At 33.4% G+C, this 14155-nt stretch overlaps 2 protein-coding genes across 2 annotated transcripts in view; one reads left to right on the top strand and one right to left on the bottom strand.

The window, feature by feature from the left end:
• Positions 1-14155, top strand: part of LOC122399978 (F-actin-monooxygenase Mical) — a 67677-nt gene that overhangs the window by 13427 nt on the left and 40095 nt on the right. The gene's annotated exons all lie outside the window — the stretch shown is intronic.
• LOC122399981 (STING ER exit protein) overlaps positions 1-14155 on the bottom strand; it is a 151787-nt gene that overhangs the window by 135908 nt on the left and 1724 nt on the right. The window lies entirely within an intron of this gene.

Below are 14155 nucleotides of genomic sequence, written 5' to 3'. Positions count from 1 at the left end.
CGGGTCACTTGTCCGATCAAGCGTCGCAGGTGGCACAAAGCTTACGGTAAATTTTCTGTACGCTTTTTGCGATAGACCGTCGATACGTGTGTCGGCCGTTTGTTTCGATAGAACGGAAATTTTGCAAATAAATCACTCGAATTTTCTATCCTAGATACAGTTAGGAAAAAAAGTATTGACACACCTGACTCTTTATTATAGAAACGCATATAAATCAAAGAAAAAAACACAGGATTAGATTAACTCTTTTTATCAATTATAACTATTAAGTTTATAGTTTGAGAATATTACAAATATATTTATACTAATTAATTGCAAAACAAAAAAGGATGATAAAATGCACATTAATGGCAGTTTTCAATGAAACAAAAGTATTGGCACATTGAAATAAAATGCTTTTGTCTAGGATCTAGAATGAAATTTTTATAAGGTTGGTACATTGTTACTTCTCGGGAAACCCCCTGATTTCGATAGCATTTATTTGTTTTCTCGTTATTCAATTGTTTACAAAATCTAACGTGAAAACGTGCAAAATGGAGCGCAAAGGCAAAGAAACGACTGTTGCCGAGCGAAAAATTATTTTACATTTGTTTAATGAGGGGCATTCATACTCGTCTATAGGAAATATAGTTAATAGAAGTCGTTTTACAATTAGAAGTATTATTAAACGGTTTTCTAACACAGAAAATTTTGTAAGTGCTCCGCGATGTGGTCGACCTGAAAAATTGAGTGCACGAGAAAAGAGAAAAATTATTAATATTGTAAAAGGAAAACCATCTATAGTTCTGCGTCAGAAATAGCGGCAAATATAAACGAAAGTTTTAATAAAGAAGTACATAAAATAACTATTCGACGAATATTAAACAAGGTAGGATACCGATCGCGAGTTGCTAGACGAAAGCCTACTATAAGTAAAATTAATCAAGAAAAAAGATTAAAGTTTGCAAATGATTACATTAATAAAGAAAACGAGTTTTGGGATACAGTGCTCTTTTCTGATAAGTCTAAATTTAATATTTTTCAAGATGATGGACGCACTTTAGTTTGGAGACAATCTAATACCGAACTAGACCCAAAGAACATTCAGAACGCTGTTAAACACGGGGGTGGTGGAGTGATGGTCTGGGGTTGCACGAGCTCAAGTGGAGTCGGTGAGCTTGTTTTTATTGATAATATAATGGACAAATATGTCTATTTAGATATCTTAAAAAATAATCTAAAAAAAAGCGTGGAAAAATTAAATCTTGGGAGACAATATGTCTTTCAACAGGACAATGACACCAAGCATACCGCTTATTTGGTACAGCAATGGATAGTTTTTAATATCCCACATTCCTTACCAACCCCACCGCAATCCCCAGATTTAAACCCGATCGAACATCTCTGGGCTCATTTAGGAAAATGTATTAAAAAACATAATATAACAAATAGACAACGATTGAAAGAAATATTGATGACAGAATGGAATAAAATAAGTCCCGAAATTACAAAAAAACTAGTGCATTCCATGCCAAATAGATTGAAAGCCGTTATAAACAATAAGGGATTACACACGAAATATTAAATTATATAAAATACATAATAATATACCATCTATTTGTAAGCGTGCCAATACTTTTGTACCATTAAAAACTGCCATTAATGTGCATTTTATTATTCTTTCTTATTTTGTAATAAATTAGTATAAATAAATTTATAATATTCTCAAACTATAAACCTAATAGTTGTAATTACTAAAAAGAATTAACCTAACTCTGTGTTTTTTCTTTGATTTATATGCGTTTCTATAATGAAGAGTCAGGTGTGCCAATACTTTTGTTCCCAACTGTATATCTTTCGCGAATTTCTGTTATTTGGCTCCTAGCATTCTCGTTATTGGCTAACTAACGACCGGTGCAAACGGATTGGTGAAATATCCGCAGGTATTTAACCTCTTCAGGAACGAATTTTTTTTTTTGTGTCTATTTATTATTGACAGTAACTATAATTATAAAAAAAAAAAAAAAACTAAACGTCTACATATGTGGCCAAGGGCGTGAAGAGGTTAAACGATGAATATGTATTTAAGAACAAATTACTATAATACGCGTAACTGTAAAACTACTTGATCATTTTTTTTTCGTTATTTTCGCGTATGTTGCATATTCTCAATTTCATATTTATACTGCAAACTTCTTAATCTGAATTCGATGGCAACATTCTGTCAAAATTACGTTAGCATTCTTCACGCACAGGATAAAAATAGTTTTCATACACCTGAGTAGAATTTATTACAATTAATTAAAATTCGTCTCTAGAAGATTATAATCTACAAAATCAATAGAACAGTTAACGTTAATAGAAAAAGTCATTGTTTACACCTTTCTGTATCTTTCTTAATTTTTATATAATAATTTCATTTGAAAATGTTACGAATACAAAATGAAATTGCGCAGAATTGAAAAATCAGTAAAATCAATAAAGTTTCTGTACAAGATAATTATTAATTTGACGTATTCGTTAACTATAAATAATTTTTCATTTTTAACGCGTTGGCTGCCATGGTGGTCACTGATAATCGACGCTTCGAACTTGCAATATTTCTTTAAAATATTTATAACAAACTCTAATACTTGTAAAATTTTTGTTAACGTTTCTGTCACTCGGTAAAATATTTGTTTTACAATATAATTAGAGTAAAAGTTGAGAACATTTTTGTACACAGAAAACTAGGCATGGCAGCCAACGTGCTAACAACTAGTGTCGCCATCTTTCATCATAATCTTCAATACTTTATTTTATTCTGTAAGCTAGACTTTCTGTTGTTTCAGAACCAATCAGATTCCGTTAGATTTGTATCGTATTTCTTAACTGTTATTCATTTCTAACTAGCATGCCCCTTTTCGGCTTCGCCCGACCTTATGCAAAATCAATTTATGACCAGACGATCGTCCTGACATATATAACCGCGATAATGCAATTCTCTCGCGAGAAGGCGCTCGAGAAGCTTCGCCACCTGGCGGTGACATCGCTAATACTGCTACGGGCGAGGAATCGCGCGGGCCGTTAACGCGTATGCGCGCGCAAGTAGACTGTCGTATACAGGGGTCGCGTGGTCCGCCAAACGGTCGTACACATGAAATCTTTGCACATAAATTACATGTTAATAACGCGCTTCTGAGACATGCTACATAGCCTATGTCCGTCCTAGAGTATGCAGGAATAACGTGTCAAAATTTGAGGAAGATCGGTTCAATAGGTCTTGAGTTTTAGCTTTTTATATAATATGCTCGCACTGTAAACTGAAATGACAATCAATAAACACACAGAAATTAAATAAGTCAAATGACGCGAGCAAGCAGAGCCTTATACCGACAAAATGTAATTCGCATAAGAAAAAAAATACATTTTATACAGGGAAAACACACCATCATAAAAGTGCGCGTATAACGCATATTCGTAGAAATTTTTCGATGTTTTTTTTTTATAAACCATCAGTGAAAGTAGACCTTTCCAACGCATGTACTCGTTTGAAAATCGGTTGAGTGGTTCTCGAGTTATAAAATCACGAACATAGGACAACTTATTTTTATATATATAGATTTCATATGTATCTAATTCTTCCTATTTCATTTGAAAAAAAATTTCATCGAATTTACGTTGATCTCGTGATTGTGTGGGTGTATGTGATTTTCTTTGGTGCAGTATAATCAACAACTTATTGAATACATATTTTCGACTCTACAGACTTCTTAATATGTACGTACAAATAAACATGTTGGTCCACTGAAGTATGAATAAATTCCAAATCCCCCAGCTAAAATATCTTTGAATATTTTTAGCTTCCAAATGTTTCAATCGATTTAATAATATGACCTTTTGCAAATTCTAAAGGTGGATCCTTGTTTATAATTCAAAACAACACATTTATTCCATAAACATTTTTAATTCAATTTTTTAATATTGGTATAGCAATTTTTGGCAATAAAAAATTATATTATTTTTTTATTTTTCACACTTCCCTTAATATATTTCTTATAATTCAAAATACTATATTTATTCCACAAACATTTTTATCTAGTACTACTATCATAAATATTTAGTTCTTGATGCCTATTTATAATCTATGATTAGACAATTTTGTCTGTGTGTGTGTGATTTATTAACTGTTACAGTTAATTTTCCAAGGCGCCTTGATTTTTTATTCGAATAATCATTTGGTAACGTCCATTCATGAAAACAATTTTGTTTGTGATAGAAATGGTGATTACTTGAAAATTATACACGTGATTAGAGAAAAAAAGAAATACAACGCACAATTTATTCTAGTTGTTTGATCTTGGGATAATGGGGTACAAGTGAGAGGATAATTTTGAATGCAAATTAACATAACCTATTATTGGAGAACTCTCAGTGGCCATTTTTGGTACTAACGGGAAACGCGCCAAATACAAAATACTTAACGCGTAAACATAAACTTGTTTACTAATTTCCAACAATTTTTAATAATCTAATCTCGTTTTTATACGAGAACTCGAGACAATTTGTCGAAAAGACCAGCACGTTCGCAACTTTGAAGCATCAGTTTTTCAGTTCGATAACCATAATTCGAGAAAATATGCATAAAAATGTATTCATACAAATATAAATATATTCGCTGAAACAATATTTTTTAGAGTTTACGTGACCGTTCAGCTATCGCGTACAATGGTTGCTCCGTGTTATATTGTTTTCATTTTTAAAATTGTATTCGTACGGTTTAGCCATGCGAATTTCAATTTCCGGTTGAGCTCGCAGCTTCTTAAAAACTGGGTTTTTATTTACCTTACGTTAAAGTTACCCGAGCGTAATGTTTGAAAGACCAAGGGTCGCGCGTTTCTTCGTTTCCAGAAGAGTCTCTTGCAAGAACAAAGGTACTAGAAACGAAAAGTATGCGCGTAGGTATAACGCGGACGTCGGATGACGCTCGTTTGCCCTGGCAATTTGCGATAATGGCCGGAACAGCTGATCGTGTTCGCATAACGAGAAACGATTCCTACGGTGCTGGGGCGTGAAACCATCTATGTATGCATCTCATCTTGGATTGCGTGTCTGAATTTCAGTATCACAGATTATGGTGTTATACAGGGTGTTCGGCCAACCCAGGGAAAAATTTTAATGGGAGATTCTAGAGGCCAAAATAAAACAAAAATCAAGAATACAATTTTGTTGATGGAGGCTTCGTTAAAAAGTTAATAACAATTAAATTCAAAAATTTCAAATCGTTCTGGAAAAATTACTTTCGGTTGCGGGGGTCAATTACAATTATTTTTGGTGAGTACACATACTTTCGAGATCCTATTTATTTTCAAGAAAAAAATTCGAGAAGATGCCTAAATTTTTCAACGAAAAAAAAAATTTCAAATCGTTTTGGAAAAATTATTGTCGATTGCGGGGGTCAGTCGCAATCATTTTTGGTGAATAAACATACCCCGAAATCTTGCGCATTTTCGAGAAAAAAATTCAGTACAGGCGGAAATTTAAACGTTAATAACTTTTTAACGAAGCCTCCATCAACAAATTGGTATTCTTGGTTTTCGTCTTATTTTGGCCTCTAGAATCCCCCATTAAAATTTTTCCCAGGGGTAGCAGAACACCCTGTACAAAAAAAAATAGTAAATTTAAAAATAGTTGATATTGTACGTAACACGCTTTACCTTCACTTCTTCTCGTGTTTGTTCGATAAAGCTTCGTTGAACCGTTAACTCCTTATTATCTATTTTAAATTTCGTCGGATTCTTTTTTACGATACGTATATACGTACATAATGTTAAGAATAATATAGAGCATAGAAATTTGAAATGTACAAAATTATAATCTATAAATTATTGGATTAACGATAAGAGCGTTTCGTCATATCTTGAATCAAAACAAATCATTTTCACATTTGCGTTCTATATTTAAGCGTAAGATCTCAAAAGTACATCTTTAACATCGTAAGTGAAAATTTTAAAAAAATTTTTTAAATTAAAATTCGTGTTAAAATCGTATTTTGGTCCATTGTTGGGGCAGGGCGCTAAAACACCTAGGCACGTCCATGACATTACTAACTTTTCGAGGTTAAAGTTTCAAGAACTTCAAACTCGACGAAGGTGTGAAAAAAAGAAAATGAAATAATGTTTTTTGTAAATATATCACGTACATCGTGTGCAACGTATACACGCATTAAAGGATATGGATCGTATGTTCTAGATCATCCAAATCCCATTCGATCGATCGTAATGCTTTCTGCAATTTTTCCCTGGGTTGGCCGAACACCCTGTATACACTTTTATTTAATTACGTTTTGGTCGAAATTGGAATTTAACAAATTTACAAGATGATTTTCTTATACATACAGAGTAGAATAAAATGGTATTTGTTATTTATAAAATAACATTTTATTCCACTCTATATGTATAATAAAATAATCTTGAAAATTTTTTAAAATTCAAATTTTGATTAAATCGTTATTATTTAAAAATTACGTTTAAAACTGGTAAATATGATTAAATTTACAAGGGTAACGTATCGAAACCGAAAACAAAAAGTGATAACTTTATATTCTTCATTTTGTGTAGTAAGAAGGAAATATGAAATTGTTAACGTTACAATGATGGTACGAATCCTTCATTCTTAGCTATTACAACATTGAGGCGATTTTGCGGAGCTACTAACTTTGTACCATGGATAGTTAAGCCTTTAACACGTTTAATGTCATAGGGGTCACCGGTGACCGGCATGTGAATTTGGTCGTAGCGCTGTGGGGGTCACCGGTGACCGGCACTGAATTTAACGGTAGCGCTATGGGGGTCACCGGTGACCGGCGATGCCAGTATTAGTAGAAATATATAATTAAAATAGATATCTTATAAAGTCATAAAAAACTATTTTTATTTATGATATGTAACAATATATAACTAAAGATATATAAAAATAGTTTTATTTTGTTGAAAGGTAAACTGGTATCCATGAACAGTTCCATTTTATTAATTCTTCGATGAAAAAAGTTCTTAAACAATTAAGATCTGTTTACTCTGTGGGCCACCTTGAATACACAGGGTGTTCGACCACGCCTGGGAACAATTTTAATGAGATTCTAGAGGTCAAAATAAGACCAAAATCAGGAATATCAATTTCTTGATTGAGGCTTCGTTAAAAAGTTATTAAAAAAATAAATTTAAAAATTTCAAATCATTCGAAAAAATTATTTTTGGTGCGGGATCAATTATAGGCATTGTTGGTAAATAAACATACCCCCGAAATCCTACGCATTCTCAAGAAAAAAATTCGGATAGGTGCCTAAATTTTTTGGTGAAAAACAAAAATTCCAAATCGTTCTAGAAAAATTATTTTCAGTTGCAGTGGTCAATTACAATCATTTTTGGTGAATACATATACCTCCGAAATCCTACCAACATTCGAGAAAAAAATTCGAGTAGGAGTGAAATCTTTCGGCCAAAAAAAAAAGATTCAAATCGTTCTAAAAAAATTATTCTCAATTACAGGGGTCAATTACAATCATTTTTGGTTAATACATATACCCCCGAAATCCTACGTACTTTCGAGAAAAAAAATTCTTCACCGAAAATATACTGTGTGGCCAGAAATGTTTCCCCAAAATTTCATGCGTATGTTTAAAAAATCATAACTTCTGAACGGATTAAAGGATTTTAATGTTTCAAAATGCAAGCAACGCGTATTTTGATGAAGAATATGTAGAAATTCCAAGAATGTTCGAAATGTTGTTCCTTAACCCCGATAATTGAGGAGAACCTTATAAAAATGGTCCAATTTTCAAACAGCTATAACTCTTACAATAGTGAATATATTTAAGTGAAACTTTTTTCTGAGGCAGAGCTCATGGGTACCTAAAAAAGAGTATTAGACAAGTTTTCTGTAGGACGTCAAACAAAATTATTAAAAATAAAATGAATTTTTAAGAAAAATCGACAGAGGTGAAGAAATTTTTCGGCGATATTGAAAACTTTCAAATCATTCTGGAAAAATTATTTTCGGTAGCGGGGGTAAATTACAATCATTTTTGGTCATTAGACATACCCTCGAAATCTTCCCCACTTTCGAGAAAAAAATTCGGGTAGGTGTCTCAAAGTTTTGACGAAATTGAAAAATTTCAAGTTGTTTTGATAAAATTATTTTTGGTTGCGGGGACCAATTACAATTATTTTTTGTCAATAAACATACCCCCGAAACCCTACACACTTTCGAGAAAAAAATTCTTTACTGAAGGTATAATGTGTGGATAGAAATGTTTAAATGGTCCAATTTTCAAGTAACCATAACTCCCATAATAGTGAATATATTTAAGTGAAACTTTTTTCTGAGGCAGAGCTCATGGGTACCTAAAAAAGAGTATTAGACAAGTTTTCTGTAGGACGTCAAACAAAATTATTAAAAATAAAATGAATTTTTAAGAAAAATCGACAGAGGTGAAGAAATTTTTCGGCGATATTGAAAACTTTCAAATCATTCTGGAAAAATTATTTTCGGTAGCGGGGGTAAATTACAATCATTTTTGGTCATCAGACATACCCTCGAAATCCTACCCACTTTCGAGAAAAAAATTTGAGAAAGTATGAAATTTTTCGACACAATTAAAAAGTTTCAAATCGTTCTGGAAAAATTATTTTCAGTTATAGGTGTCAATTACAAGCATTTTTAGTCATTAGACATACCCTCGAATTCCTGCCCACTTTCGAGAAAAAAATTCAATACGAGCAAAAATTTAAACGTTAATAACTTTTTAACGAAGCCTCCATCAACAAATTGCTATTCTTGATTTTCGTCTTATTTTGGCCTCCAGAATGTCCCATTAAAATTTTTACCACGTGTGGCCGAACACCCTGTATACAATGTCTTATTATAATTCGTGACTAACAGTATTCGAAAACGGAATTTGGAAACGCACTTGGGAAGCGATATTCGAAACGATGATGCAAAATGTACCAATGAATCTACAAATCAACCAGACAGTTTAAGATAAAGAGATACTTATAGCGAGTACGAAGACTCAAATCACTAAATTAGTTCAAATTCTAAGTTTATATGGTTATGTTCGACCTCGTTCGTTTGACGTCGGTGATTGATGTAGGAGGATACATGAAATAAAGCTTATACGATTTAATGGGCTACTTATCTGCACGTTAATTACTGTTGCGTCATTCTAATCATCAAGTTTATTTCCCGTTAACACAACAGGTGTAAAAATAAATTAGGTAATTATAAAAATAATTCTAGAATTACGTGACTTCCAAATCAGTTTCGTTAACGTAGTACACTTGGCAAAATTTACGCGTTTCTATAACGCAGTGTATCCTATTAACGCGTTTCATGTTACGCAGCTGACCTAAATGCCTCGATTAGAGCTTTGTTTCAAAAATATATCAAAGAGTACAGTTTGTTCTAATCTGCACTGTAACACGAAACCAACTGACTTAATCAAAACGAATCTGATTCGAAAAGCGTATATCTAATTAGACGTGAATTACCAGTGTTCTTTAACAAATTCTTTATAACAATTTTGAAACTTGAGATTGTATATTTCTAGAAGCTCATTTGCAATATTTTTTTTTATAAATAATTGTAATTAAATATGCAAACCTTAAATTTCCATTAAATTATTTTTTTTTGAGAATGTTAAAATACAAAAAAGTATTGTTGGCCACTTTATATAAATGAAAACTGTTACAAATAAACGTAAAATATTATTTTTAAAAAAATAGTTTTCAATGGAATAAACTTCAGTGGCTTACAATGTGATAATTCTATTATTTTTCAATTTAAGAAAAATTTTGAAGCAAATTATTATTTTATACAGGGTGTTCGGCCATCGCTGGGAAAAATTTTAATGGGGGATTCTAGAGGCCAAAATAAAACGAAAATCTAGAATATTAATTTATTGATGGAGGCTTCGTTAAAAAGTTATTAAAAATTAAATTAAAAAATTTCAAATCATTCTGAAAAAATTATTTTTGGTTGCGGGGGTCAATTACAATCATTTTTGGTCATTAGACATATCCCTGAAATCCTACTCACTTTCTAGTAAAAAATTCGAGGTGTGAAATTTTTCAACAAAATTAAAAAATTTCAAATCGTTCTAAAAAAATTATTTTTGGTTGCTGGAGTTGATTACAATCATTTTTGGTCATTACACATATCACCGATATCTTGTGCATTTTCTAGAAAAAAATTATTTTCGGTTTCAAGGGTCAATTACAATCATTTTTGGCATTTATAATTTATACCATGAACACACTAACGACAGTCATTTGTTTCTACCTGTGAACCTGCAAAATATACTTAACCTTACGTTTTTACTGCAACATTATGAGAAGTTTAAACTAAAATAACGAATTTCCGCAAATAATGAAATGCATATTAATAATTTACTGAATTGGACGAATCGTTTGCTTGGAATGTTCCCCAACTTATTTGAACGAAACACTTCGGGTAACCAGGTATACCGGTTAATTGAACGATCCTGAATATTTTGGTTACTTTCATAACGGTTATGTGATGCAATATTCATCTGTCTTGATTTTTACGTTACGTTTCAACCTGATTCCAGTGGAGCTTCAATCCATTAGGATTAGATATACATTTAAAAGGATTGTAAAAGATAAAGACTTATTCAATACTTCAAAGAAACCTTTTATAACAAAACTTGTACACGTGATATGTAATATATAGGCAACGGAAGTACGCGCGTAGGGTTAGGAATAGTACATGAATACACCGCATTCAAACAGAGGTCACTTCCACAACCTCCATTTTGCCGCGGCAAATTCAAATAAATGTGAGCTCGTCAACGCAAGGAAAAGACAGAATTTAATAAAATAAAAGAAAATTAAAGTCATAAATTATAATAGTTAATTATATTTTACCCGGAAAAAGCGCGGGTATAAAAATGAATCGATGATAATAGTAATAATATTTACAAACAGTCATTTCCACAGCCTCCATATTGCAGCGGCAAATTCAAATAAATTTGAACTCGTGAATGCAAGTGAAAGACAGAATTTAATAAAATAAAAGAAAACTAAACTTATAAATTATAATAGTTAATTATACAGGGTGATCGACCACCCCTGGAAAAAATTTTAATGAAAGATTCTAGAGAATACTAATTTGTTGATGGAGGCTTCGTTAAAAAGTTATTAACATTTAAAGTTCCGCCTGTACTGAATTTTTTTCTAGAAAGTGGGTAGGATTTCGGTGGTAGGTCTATTCACCAAAAATTATTGTAATTGATCCCCGCAACCGAAAATAATTTTTCCAGCACGATTTGAAATTTTTTAATTTTGTCGAAAAATTTCATACTTTCTCAAATTATTTCTCCAAAGTGGGTAGGATTTCGAGGGTATGTCTAATGACCAAAAATGATTGTATTTGACTTCCACAACCGAAAATAATTTTTCCAAAATGATTGGAAACTTTTTCATTTTTCCAAAAATTTGTCCACCTATTCGAATTTTTTTTTCGAAAGTGCGTAGGATTTTGAGTGTATGTCTATTCACCAAGAATGCTTGTAACTGACACCTGTAATTAAATATAATTTTTTTAGTACGATTTGAAATTTTTTAATTGCATCTAAAAATTTCAGTGCTTACTCGAATTTTTTTCTCGAAAAGGTGTAGGATTTCAGGGGTATGTGTATTCTCCAAAAATAATTGTAATTGACCTTTGCAACCAAAAATAATTTTTTCAGAATAATTTCGAATCTTTTAATTTAATTTTTTAATAACTTTTTAACAAAGCCTCCATCAAGAAATTAATATTCTAGATTAGAAAATTTTTCCCAGGAATGGCCGAACACCCTGTATATTTCCCGGAAAGATCGCCGGTATAAAAATAAATCGATGATAATAGTAATAATATTCACAAACAGACGTCATTTCCACGCCTCCATATTGCAGCGGCAAATTCAAATAAATGTGAGCTCGTCAACACAAGAGAAAGACAGAATTTAATAAAACAAAAGAAAGCTAAACTTATAAATGATTAAAAGTTAATCATATCTTACCCGGAAGAAGTGATGATATAAAAATAAATCGTTGATAATAATAATTATTTTCACCGTCGACGAGCACGATAAAAAAAGCACGTCGCTGTAAAAACCGATACCGCGGCGAGGTTGCAAGTACTTTGATCTTCGTAGGTCGTCTATCGGAGAATGTTTCCGTACTTCCGTTTTCCCGGGGTAATGGCGTTGACGGCACCTAGAGAACATCCGCAAGAGGAGCGCAGTTATCAGGTCGTAAGTTCAAAGAACCGTGTATAAGAGCATAGAGGGTATATATCGACGTGTTTGTCGCATGATATTGCGCTAGCGCGCGAGGACGTGATCGTGCATAACAAATCATTGCACGGTACGAAGAGAAATTAGCATTTACTCTCGCCTCGGTTTCCTCCTTGAGATAAAACTGCACGCATCGAATCCATTATCGGGCAAAAGCGCTGCAAGAAACAACGTTCGTGCTTGCGACGTCGCGACTGTGCTTGTAAAATACATTTCGTAGACCCAACGTATCATTTTCTATGCACACTATACCGGGTCCAACGAGAACTGGCAAGAGTTCAGGTGATCGACGGTGCTGCCACAGGTGAGTGGCTGCTGAACGTCGCTGCTCAACGATGCTTTCTAGCGGCCCCTGAGAATTTGGTCGCCAGTTAACACTTTAATGGCCGCACGTATCGCGCGAAAACGCGCAGTATTATTATAAGGAATTAGAAATGTAACCTCAACAAACGTAATAAGTTGAATGTATGATGGAATGGTAACCGATACAGTAGATCACGCGCACGTGACAGTGGCCGACGTCTGCTGTCTCGCAAAGTCACGTATACGTGACAGCGGCCGTCAAAGTGTTAACAATTATATTAATGAGTAGCTCAGAGCGACATGATTCTCTTTGAATTGTGAGCCAGATGGGAGAATTCTTGTGAGGGCAATTTTCTCTGTTGTGGTCCAATTGGCCACAGCAGCGACATCTGTCTTGTCCTCTACAGAGTTTTGCAGTGTACCCGTATGTTAGGCAGTTAAAGCAGGCTTTCACTGGTTCGATGGAAACATCGACTTTGATGTTTTTAAAGAAGAAGACCTTTAACATCGGGGGTAGTGTTGTGCCATTGAATGTCAATACCACTGTTTCACTGGACAACCATTCCAGCAGCCCTGTGGTCTCGTTACGTCTCTTTGTTTAGCCGACTTGCATATTTTATTGAGCATGAGGAGTCAGAGAGATCTATTAGATCCTGTACGTCGAGGTCAAGTCTGTATTATGCTCTTTGAGCAATTTGGCCAACAGGATCGGGTTTGGATGGTAGTTTTTGATGTTGAGGTTAGGTTTTCTGACGATGTTCGTTTGGTTGGGTTTTTTTTTTAGAGGAGTTAACGGTGTTGTCAACATTCGCTGAGACAGTATCTAATTTCCTCTTTAATTTGGAGTCAAAAGCTTCTATCACCATTTGGGTGCTGCCAACTGCCATAATGGCGGCCCTCACCCCGAATTATAGGCTATCACTCTCACCTTTTTCAACGGTACAAATGCACACTCACGGCAAATTTAACGAACGAAAATACGACCACAATTTGTCAATCAACACTTGAATAGAATAAGACAAGAACGCAATTCGCGCATCCAACAATCGTCGAGAATTATTTTTCTTCAGAGAATGCACTACTACGCGAGAGATTGTCTTTACAAGCCCGTATGTTTACGTCATCTCTAACGCCATCTGTCGTAGAAGACCGTGAACTTTTTGATCGCACCTTGTACCGTCCATAAGTCACCGAACATTTTGCTCGTCCGTCTTGGAAAATGCAAATTAAGAAAACACAATTTTCCGAAGCGACATATCATCTCGCTTTCATACATTTAGTCACTTTAAGTTATTACTTTTGATAGATATGGTTCATGTAGACGTGGTAAGAGAACAAAAGAAATATAACGTCCAATTTATCTCAGTTGTTTCATCTTTGGATAATGGGGTGGAAGTCGAGATGATAACCTGTTACTGGAAAATTCTCAGTGGCCGTTCTTGGTACTAACGGGAAATTAAAATAAATATGCAATAAGTCAAATTGTACGAGGAAGCAAATTTTGAAGATAAACGTGTTTAAAATTGAAGAAGGACT

The sequence above is a fragment of the Colletes gigas genome, unplaced genomic scaffold (assembly GCF_013123115.1).
Source record: "Colletes gigas isolate AHSC1104 unplaced genomic scaffold, ASM1312311v1 Colletes_gigas_Sc00015, whole genome shotgun sequence".
Lineage (NCBI taxonomy): Eukaryota > Metazoa > Arthropoda > Insecta > Hymenoptera > Colletidae > Colletes > Colletes gigas.
This window is presented reverse-complemented; position numbering and strand designations above follow the sequence as displayed.